The following is a 10,967-nucleotide window of genomic DNA, read 5'->3' on the forward strand; positions in this document are numbered from 1 at the left end:
AGACTCAAATTCAAAAATAAAAATTGCATAAAGTAAAAGAAAGGCCCTTCACAGAGGGAAGTAGGGATTTGTAGAGGTGCCAGAGCTCAAAGCGAAAAACTTAGAGATAAAAACATTTTGGGAGGTGTATCCATCCCACCAACAAAAACGACTTAGAGTTCCCAACACTTTTCATGCTACATATATCATAGGCGGTTCCCAAACAAAAAATAAAGTTTATTCCTTTTTCCACCATACTTTCACTTTCCATGGCTAGCCGTATCCACGGTTGCCTTCCATACCAACACTTTCCAAGGAATTTATTATTTGACAACATAAAGTAAATTCATTTTTCATTTCAGGACTGGGCATCCCTAATACCTTTGCCTTACTCTCGTGCAATGACAAGTGAATAAACACTCATCTTGAGAATAACACATCTAGCATGGAAAATATTAGCCACCCCTCACCGCTCCGCGAGCGAAACAAACACACAAAAGAGAAGTTTATTTTGAAAATTAGAGATGGCACATGCAAATTTGCTTAGAACGGCAAAATAATACCGCATATAGATAGATATAGTGGACTCATATGGCAAAACCGGTTTAAAGGATTTTGGATGCACAAGTAGTGATCATACTTAGTGCAAAATGAAGGCTAGCAAAAGATTGAGAAGCGACCAACCAAGAAACGGATAATCTCATAAGCGAGCATTAAGCATAATTAACATCGAATAATGCACCACAAGTAGGATATAATATCATTGCATGACTATTGCCTTTCGTGCTTGCATAGGGAATCACAAACCTTAACACCAATATTCTTACTAAAGAACAATTACTCATCAACATAACTCACATATCACATCATCATATATCAGAACTATTACTAAGAATCAAGTTTATTTTGTCCAATGATCTTCATGGAAGTTTTTATTATATCCTTCTTGGATATCTATCACTTTGGGACTAATTTTCATGTGTTGCTTTTCACAAGCTCAAACAAATATAAGTGAAGATCATGAGCATAAAATTTCTTTCTCTCAAATTAATTTAAGTGAAGCATGTCGGATCTCGGGTTCCAGCAAAACCCTCAAGGTTCAAACACTGGGGTGCGCACGAAGATCTCCCCCTACCGAATCATGCCCTCAACCTCGCCACGATCTCTCAGGCTAGCTCGACGAACTCACAACACAAGAGACACAAGATTTATACTGGTTCGAGCCACCATTGCGGTGTAATATCCTACTCCAGTGTGGTGTGGTGGATTGCCTCTCGGGCTGAGGATGAACAGTACAAGGGGAAGAACAGCCTCCCGAGGTGAGGTGTTCTTGTGCTTGGTGGGTGTGGGGATGGATTGGATCTAGTCCAAGATGAGATGGCTGAGGCTCGGTTCCCGTTGAGATGCCTCCTACTGTGGTGACTAATCCTATTTATAGAGGCCCTGGTCCTCTCCCCAAATATTGAGCGGGAAGGGAGCCAACAATGGCCAATTCGAAAGGGGACAGCTGGTACAAGTTATCCTGACAAAAGCAGTCTTCGCCTGCCAAAGGCTCTGGTGGTGACGCCGCCTTGGGCTCCATGGTGACCTCCGTCCTGCTGTCCTGCTGGTCTTGGTCTTATTGCACCGATATGGAAACCTTTGCTTGACGCCTCGGTACTCTTCGCCTGCGCTTGCCTCCTTGGCACTAAAGAGGAAGCAAGGACGTTGTGCGCCTGGCGCCCGCCTGGCCTCGGTCGTCATGGCTTACGTCACGAGAACCTCGCGAGGTTTGCCTTGCCTTGATCTCTCTGCCCCTCGCGAGCCAGCCTGGGGAGGCCGCTCCCGAGGAGGTCTTGTGTTGTCCGCCTCACGAGGCTTGGCCCCTCGCGAGGGTCTTGAATGCATGTTGGTGAAGATGGGCCGTACTGGCCCGCTTGCAGAGCCAAGCCGTGGGTCGCAGGCAGGCAAGTCTGGGGACCCCCATTCCCAGAACGCCGACAGTAGCCCCCGGGCCCAAGGCGCGCTCGGGCTTGGCTTTGAGGCGAAGCCAAAGGGCAAGTGCGGAGCGCCGCGGCCCCCAATAGCCTGCAGCCTTGGTCGACGCGTGGCGGTTGATTGGACGTGGGCGTCTCCGCTTCCCCACGCTGCCTCGGCAACTGCCCGACTTGAGGAGTCTTTGCTGCAAGCAAGGAAAACCATCATTACCTGTGATCGTGGGAGGCACTGGTTGGCCTTCTCCTGCTATAAATGGGGAGGGGGCAGAGCCCCCGTCGCCCATCTCTTACCATTCTGCTCGCTTCTCCTCCTTTGCTCCATTGCCAGTAGCGACACCAATGGCGCCGATCCGAAGGTTTTCCACTGCGGAGAAAGGAAAGACCCCCCGTGACGAGCCAGGGCCGCTTCCGCCGAAGAAGAGGCCGGCCCACCGCCGTGATGTGGTGGCGGTGCAGGAGGTGACAAGGCCTTGGTGCGAGCGTCCTCCTCTTGGGTATCCGTTGCCCCTGTACGCCCAAGCCGAAGGCTCAGGAGGAAGAGGCGGTGAGCGTCGCCACGCGCGCTACGACCATGGTCGCCGTACCGCGGTGGCGCGCGTCGCTGCCCTGGAGCCCACTCCGCGGACTCCTCGCGCGAACTTGTGCCATGGGCGGCGATGCCTCCGAGCACTTGGATCCGCTTCCCTTCCTTCTTCTCCGCCGAAATGCCGCCAAGGGGGCCCCTCGAGCTTTGGCTGCAGCACGCCGACTGCGACGCGCCGGCGACTGGAGCGAAAGTCGAGGCCGTCTCCTCGGGCAAGATCTTCATGACCCGAGGCTGGGGTGAGGTCGCTCGGGTGTGCCGTGCGGAGGGCGCCCTCGCGATCCACTTCGAGTACGACGGCGCCTCCATGTTGTTCTTCAAGGTCTTCGACGCAGAAGGCCGCCGCCTGGAGTGCTGCTCCGGAGGGGGCTGTCAGGACGGCGTAGTGATGTCTACTACACAACCTTCTTCTTGTAGACGTTGTTGGGCCTCCAAGTGCATAGGTTTGTAGGACAGTATCAAATTTCCCTCAAGTGGATGACCTAAGGTTTATCAATCCATGGGAGGCGTAGGATGAAGATGGTCTCTCTCAAGCAACCCTGCAACCAAATAACAAAGAGTCTCTTGTGTCCCCAACACACCCAATACAATGGTAAATTGTATAGGTGCACTAGTTCGGCGAAGAGATGGTGATACAAGTGCAATATGGATGGTAGATATAGGTTTTTGCAATCTGAAAATATATAAACAGCAAGGTAACTAATGATAAAAGTGAGCGAAAACAGTATTGCAATGCTAGGAAACAAGGCCTAGGGTTCATACTTTCACTAGTGCAAGTTCTCTCAACAATAATAACATAGCTGGATCATATAACTATCCCTCAAGATGCAACAAAGAGTCACTCCAAAGTCACTAATAGCGGAGAACAAACAAAGAGATTATGGTAGGGTACGAAACCACCTCAAAGTTATCCTTTCTGATCGATCTATTCAAGAGTCCGTAGTAAAATAACATGAAGCTATTCTTTCTGTTCGATCTATCATAGAGTTCGTACTAGAATAACACCTTAAGACACAAATCAACCAAAACCCTAATGTCACCTAGATACTCCAATGTCACCTCAAGTATCCGTGGGTATGATTATACGATATGCATCACACAATCTCAGATTCATCTATTCAAACCAACACAAAGTACTTCAAAGAGTGCCCCAAAGTTTCTACCGGAGAGTCAAGACGAAAACGTGTGCCAACCCCTATGCATTGGTTCATGGGCGGAACCCGCAAGTTGATCACCAAAACATACATCAAGTGGATCACGTGATATCCCATTGTCACCACAGATAAGCACGGCAAGACATACATCAAGTGTTCTCAAATCCTTAAAGACTCAATCTGATAAGATAACTTCAAAGGGAAAACTCAATCCATTACAAGAGAGTAGAGGGGGAGAAACATCATAAGATCCAACTATAATAGCAAAGCTCGTGATACATCAAGATCGTATCACCTCAAGAACACGAGAGAGAGAGAGAGAGAGAGATCAAACACATAGCTACTGGTACATACCCTCAACCCCGAGGGTGAACTACTCCATCCTCGTCATGGAGAGCGCCGGGATGATGAAGATGGCCACCGGTGAGGGACCCCCCCCCCTCCGACAGGGTGCCGGGACAGGGTCCCGATTGGTTTTTGGTGGCTACAGAGGCTTGCGGCGGTGGAACTCCCGATCTATTCTGTTCCCCGATGTTTTTAGAGTATATGGATATATATAGGCGAAAGAAGTCGGTCAGGGGAGCCACGAGGGGCCCACGAGGGTGGGGGCGCGCCTGGGGGGCAGGCGCGCCTCCTCGCCTCGTGGCCACCTCGAAGCTTCCTTGACTTCAACTCCAAGTCTCCTGAATCACGTTCGTTCCAAAAATCACGCTCCCGAAGGTTTCATTCCGTTTGGACTCCGTTTGATATTCCTTTTCTGCGAAACACTGAAACAAGGGAAAAAACAGAAACTGGCACTGGGCTCTGGGTTAATAGGTTAGTCCCAAAAATAATATAAAAGTGTATAATAAATCCCATAAACATCCAAAATAGATAATATAATAGCATGAATACTTCATAAATTATAGATACGTTGGAGACGTATCAGCATCCCCAAGCTTAATTCCTGCTCGTCCTCGAGTAGGTAAATGATAAAAGAAGTAATTTATGAAGTGTGAATGCTAGCAGGTGCACAAGTTTGATCAATGATAATTTCAATCACCTTTTCTAGCATCATTATATATCATAACAGTAGCTCATCTCATAAAGCTTCTCATGATCAAGTAACAGGCTATTCACATGTTAAAGTATAGATCATAAACTTTCTTGAAAACTAACAAACCATGTTATTGGTCATCAAACAATTACAGTTCATCTTATTTCCAGGAAGAGTCTATGTCAGAGCTTTGATTTAGCAAACTCCACATACTCAACTATCATTTAGTATTTCACAATTGCTAACACTCACGCGATATTTATGGGTTCAAAGTTTTAATCAGACACAGAGAAAGATAGGGGCTTATAGATTCGCCTCCCAACCTTTTACCTCAAGGGTAATGTCAACAATAATAGTTCATGATGCCTTACATCCAATTGGATATATATATATATCAGAATCTTTCCAACACAATGTGCTTGCCAAAGGATAAAATATAAAAAGGAAAGGTGAAGATCACCATGACTCTTGCACAAGAATAAAAGATAGGCCCTTCGCAGAGGGAAGCAGAGGTTGCCATGCGCTTTTATAGTTGGATGCACAAAACCTTAATGCAAGGGAACGTCACTTTATATTGCCACTTGTGATAGGGACCTTTATTATGCAGTCTGTCGCTTTTATTGCTTCCATATCACAAGATCGTATAAAGCTTATTTTCTCCACACTAAAAGATCATACATATTTAGAGAGCAATTTTTATTGCATGCACCGATGACAACTTACTTGAAGGATCTTACTCAATCCATAGGTACGTATGGTGGACTCTCATGCAATACTGGTTTGAGGGATGTTTGGAAGCACAAGTAGTATCTCTACTTGGTGCATAGAATTTGGCTAGCATGAGGGGGAAAGGCAAGCTCAACGTGTTGGGCGATCCATGACAATATACTTTATTTCGGATATAAGAAAACATAACCCATTACATTGTCTTCCTTGTCCAACATCAATCTTTTAGAATGTCATATTTAATGAGCGCTCACAATTACAAAAGATGTCCAAGACATATATTTATATGTGAAATCTCTCTTCCTTCAATATTCTTTCATGAATTGTTCAAGTGCCCAATACAATGTTTGCTAACCTTCAATAAATTTACCACCTCTACTTCTTATATGTGAAGTAATTACTCCCCATGGGATAAGCATATGAAACATATATAATTTCAGATTTATGACATTCAAATCATTCAACCATTTACTCATAGGATATTAGTGAGGCACACGAGTAAATGACAAACTACTCCAAAAAGATATAAGTGAAGATCAATGAGTAGTTAAATAATTATGTAGCTATGTGAAGACTCCCTCTCATTTAAGAATTTCAGATCTTGATATTTTATTCAAACAGCAAGTAAAACAAAATAAAATGACATCTAAGAATAGCAAACATCATGTGAAGAAGCAAAAACTTAGGATCAACCGATACTAACCGATAGTTGTCGAAGAAGAAAGGTGGGATGCCAACCGGGGCATCCCCAAGCTTAGACGCTTGAGACTTCTTGAAATATTATCTTGGGATGCCTTGGGCATCCCCAAGCTTGAGATTTTTTGTCTCCTTAATTCCTCTCTTATCACGGTCTCCCTAAATCTCAAAAGCTTCATCCACACAAAACTCAACGAGGACTCGTGAGATAAGTTAGTATAAACCAATGCAAAAACCTTATCATACTCTACTGTAGAAAATCACTAAAATTATTATTCAACATTGCATACTAAATGCCTCCGCATATTTAATAGTCCTATCCTCAAATAGAATCATTAAACAAGCAAACATATGCAAACAATGCAAACATAACAGCAATCTGCCTAAACAGGACAATCTGTAAAGAATGCAGCAAGATCCATACTTCCCTACCTCCAAAAATTATGAAAGAAAATTCCCACTGTAGTAAATTTATCATAGCTTATTATGCAAAAGGTTTCAACATTTTATCACATTCTGACTTTTCCAGGGAATTTTTGCAACAGCGGTAAACTTTCTGTTTTGAAACAGCAACATGTATACTTGCAAAATAAGCATGGTAAAGGCTATCCTTGACATTTTTATTGAAAATAGAGATGCAAAACATTATTCTAAATAACAGCAAGCAAATACTAACAAAATAAAATGACGCTCCAAGCAAAACACATATCATGTGGTGAATAAAAATATAGCTCCAAGTAAAGTTACCGATGAACGAAGACGAAAGAGGGGATGCCATCCGGGGCATCCCCAAGCTTAGGCTCTTGGTTATCCTTGAATATTACCTTGGGGTGCCTTGGGCATCCCCAAGCTTAGGCTCTTGCCACTCCTTATTCCATAGTCCATCGAATCTTTACCCAAAACATGAAAACTTCACAACACAAAACTCAACAGAACACTCGTAAGCTCCGTTAGTATAAGAAAATAAAACTACCACTTAGGTACTGTTGTGAACTCATTATAAATTCATATTGGTGTAATATCTACTGTATTCCAAATTCTCTATGGTTCATACCCTCCGATACTACTCATAGATTCATCAAAATAAGCAAACAACACATAGAAAACAGAATCTGTCAAAAACAGAACAGTCTGTAGTAATCTGTATCAAACGTATACTTATGGACCTCCAAAAATTCTACCAAAATAGGACGAACTCAATAATTTGTTTATTGATCTGCTGGAATTGGAATCAGTATTTTATCACGTTCTGGTGATTTTTAACAATTGTTTTCGTGAACAGAAAGTTTCTGGAATTTTTAGCAAGATCAAATAACCATCATCCAAGAAGATCCTATAGGTCTTACTTGGCACAAACACTAATTAAAACACAAAACCACATCTAAACAGAAGCTAGATGGATTATTTATTACTAAACAGAAGCAAAAGGCAAAGAACTAAAATAAAATTGGGTTGCCTCCCAACAAGCGCTATCGTTTAACGCCCCTAGCTAGGCATGATGATTTCAATGATGCTCACATAAGACATAAGAATTGAAACATAAAGAGAGCATCATGAAGAATATGACTAGCAAATTTAAGTCTAACCCACTTCCTATGCATAGGGATTTTGTGAGCAAACAACTTATGGGAACAATAATCAACTAGCATAGGAAGGCAAAACAAGCACAACTTCAAAACTTTAAGCACATAGAGAGGGAACTTGATATTATTGCAATTCCTACAAGCATATATTCCTCCCTCATAATAATTTTCAGTAGCATCATGAATGAATTCAACCATATAACCAGCACATAAAGCATTCTTTTCATGATCTACAAGCATAGAAATTTTACTACTCTCCACATAAGCAAATTTATTCTCATCAATAGTAGTGGGAGCAAACTCAACAAAATAACTATCATGTGAAGCATAATCCAATTGAAAATTAAAATCAAGATGACAAGTTTCATGGTTATCTTTATTCTTTATAGCATATGTGTCATCACAATAATCATCATAAATAGGAGGCATGCTTTCATCATAATAAATTTGCTCATCAAAACTTGGGAGACAAAAAATATCATCTTCACCAAACATAGCTTCCCCAAGCTTGTGGCTTTGCATATCATTAGCATCATGGATATTCATAGAATTCATACTAACAACATTGCAATCTTGCTCATCATACAAAGATTTAGTGCCAAACATTCTATAGATTTCTTCTTCTAGCACTTGAGCACAATTTTCCTTTCCATCATTCTCACGAAAGATATTACAAAGATGAAGCGTATGAGACAAACTCAATTCCATTTCTTTGTAGTTTTATTTTATAGACTAAACTAGTGATAAAACAAGAAACTAAAAGATTCGATTGCAAGATCTAAAGATATACCTTCAAGCACTCACCTCCCCGGCAACGGCGCCAGAAAAGAGCTTGATGTCTACTACACAACCTTCTTCTTGTAGACGTTGTTGGGCCTCCAAGTGCAGAGGTTTGTAGGACAGTAGCGAATTTCCCTCAAGTGGATGACCTAAGGTTTATCAATCCGTGGGAGGCGTAGGATGAAGATGGTCTCTCTCAAGCAACCCTGCAACCAAATAACAAAGAGTCTCTTGTGTCCCCAACACACCCAATACAACGGTAAATTGTATAGGTGCACTAGTTCGGCGAAGAGATGGTGATACAAGTGCAATATGGATGGTAGATATAGGTTTTTGTAATCTGAAAATATAAAAACAGCAAGGTAACTAATGATAAAAGTGAGCGAAAACGGTATTGCAATGCTGGGAAACAAGGCCTAGGGTTCATACTTTCACTAGTGCAAGTTCTCTCAACAATAATAACATAGCTGGATCATATAACTATCCCTCAAGATGCAACAAAGAGTCACTCCAAAGTCACTAATAGCGGAGAACAAACGAAGAGATTATGGTAGGGTACGAAACCACCTCAAAGTTATCCTTTCTGATCGATCTATTCAAGAGTCCGTAGTAAAATAACATGAAGCTACTCTTCCCGTTCGATCTATCATAGAGTTCGTACTAGAATAACACCTTAAGACACAAATCAACCAAAACCCTAATGTCACCTAGATACTCCAATGTCACCTCAAGTATCCGTGGGTATGACTATATGATATGCATCACACAATCTCAGATTCATCTATTCAAACCAACACAAAGTACTTCAAAGAGTGCCCCAAAGTTTCTACCGGAGAGTCAAGACGAAAACGTGTGCCAACCCCTATGCATAGGTTCATGGGCGGAACCCGCAAGTTGATCACCAAAACATACATCAAGTGGATCACGTGATATCCCATTGTAGCGACCCGACCTCAAACGGTCAAGTCTCCGTGCTTCAGTGTCATCCCTGGATCGGTAATGCTGACACACACAGTACTCGAAGGATTTATAACAGAGTAGCAATCACACACTTATTACATCGAGTGTCTCAAAAGAGAACTTATTACAATAAATATGGCTTAAGGCCATCTAATTTGATAAACAGCGGAAGGCTTGGAAGATAAAGTGAGTCCATCAACTGAAACGGCATAGCTGAGTGCAAGACAACGGCCTAGCGAACCTTACTCCTCGTCTGAAAAGTCTGCAACAAAATACGTTGCAGCCCGAAAAATAGGTCAGCACATGGAATATGCTGGCAATGTAACACAGTAGAGCAATGAACAGATAAATGCTATCACTACATGCATATATGGCTGGTGGAGGCTTTATGGTTATAAGGTTTTTGTGAAAAGCCAATTTTTCCCTACAACAAAGGAATATATTTTATTTAACTATCATGGTAGTTGAAACATCATTGAGAAGGTTCCTCCAACTCAATCCCAATTAAAGTAATCACTAACCCAACAAATTAAATTAGAGTGATGAGATACAATAGGATAATCCAAGTACTAGATACTCAAGATGTCCATAACCGGGGACACGACTAACCATGATTAGATTATACACTCTGCAGAGGTTTGCGCACTTTTCCCCACAAGACTCGATCTCCTCCGTTGGATTTCTCGCACTACATGGTGTTTGAGAAACGGATGACCGAGACACAGTCTTTCAGAAGCATTAACTCTAACCCCGGGTAGATAGTACCAACCTACATCCCTCTACATCTGCTAGCCTACCACTGGAAGAGGTCATGCAACATACTCAACTATGCTAGAGCCCATAATAGCTTGTGGCTGCACACGGAAGTTTCTAGCATGAATAATCTCACGATCCCTTTGAGCTTGGGTGGCGGACTGTAGGAGGATCACACGGTATATCCCCGGGATCTCCTAGGATAACACTGGTATATCCCCAGGTGCCCAAACAAGCAATCCACCCAAATGTGTATTAAAGTTGCCACCTTAAGTTGAACCATTAATTAACAACTCACATCTGTCATGGATACACTCAACCCAATCCACGTCTACGAGCATAGCATAGCAATATAAGCATAACGTAAAAGTAACTCCCAGGGTTTGATAATAAAACAGGTAATAGGTTCTACCTCATCAACTACTTCCCAATACCCACAAGTTAATCACATCCTAATCATGCAGTGTTTGAAGATTGGAACTAATGCATAAAAACTGGGTATGAAAGGAGTATGATCAATGTGTTTCTTGCCTTGCTGACGATCCGCAAAACCTAGAGACTCGTAGTAGCACGCTTCGCACTCCGGGAATTCTATCGCAAACAAACAATAGCATACATATGCAATCAAGCAAAGCTGCATGGTAAATCTCAAATAAGAAGATCTAACCAGAAATTTCAACTTAAGAACTCCGGTTTGCAAAAAGAATCAAATCAAACGGAGCAACGAAACTCAAACTGCGA

The sequence above is a fragment of the Aegilops tauschii genome, chromosome 6 (genome assembly GCF_002575655.3).
Source record: "Aegilops tauschii subsp. strangulata cultivar AL8/78 chromosome 6, Aet v6.0, whole genome shotgun sequence".
Lineage (NCBI taxonomy): Eukaryota > Viridiplantae > Streptophyta > Magnoliopsida > Poales > Poaceae > Aegilops > Aegilops tauschii.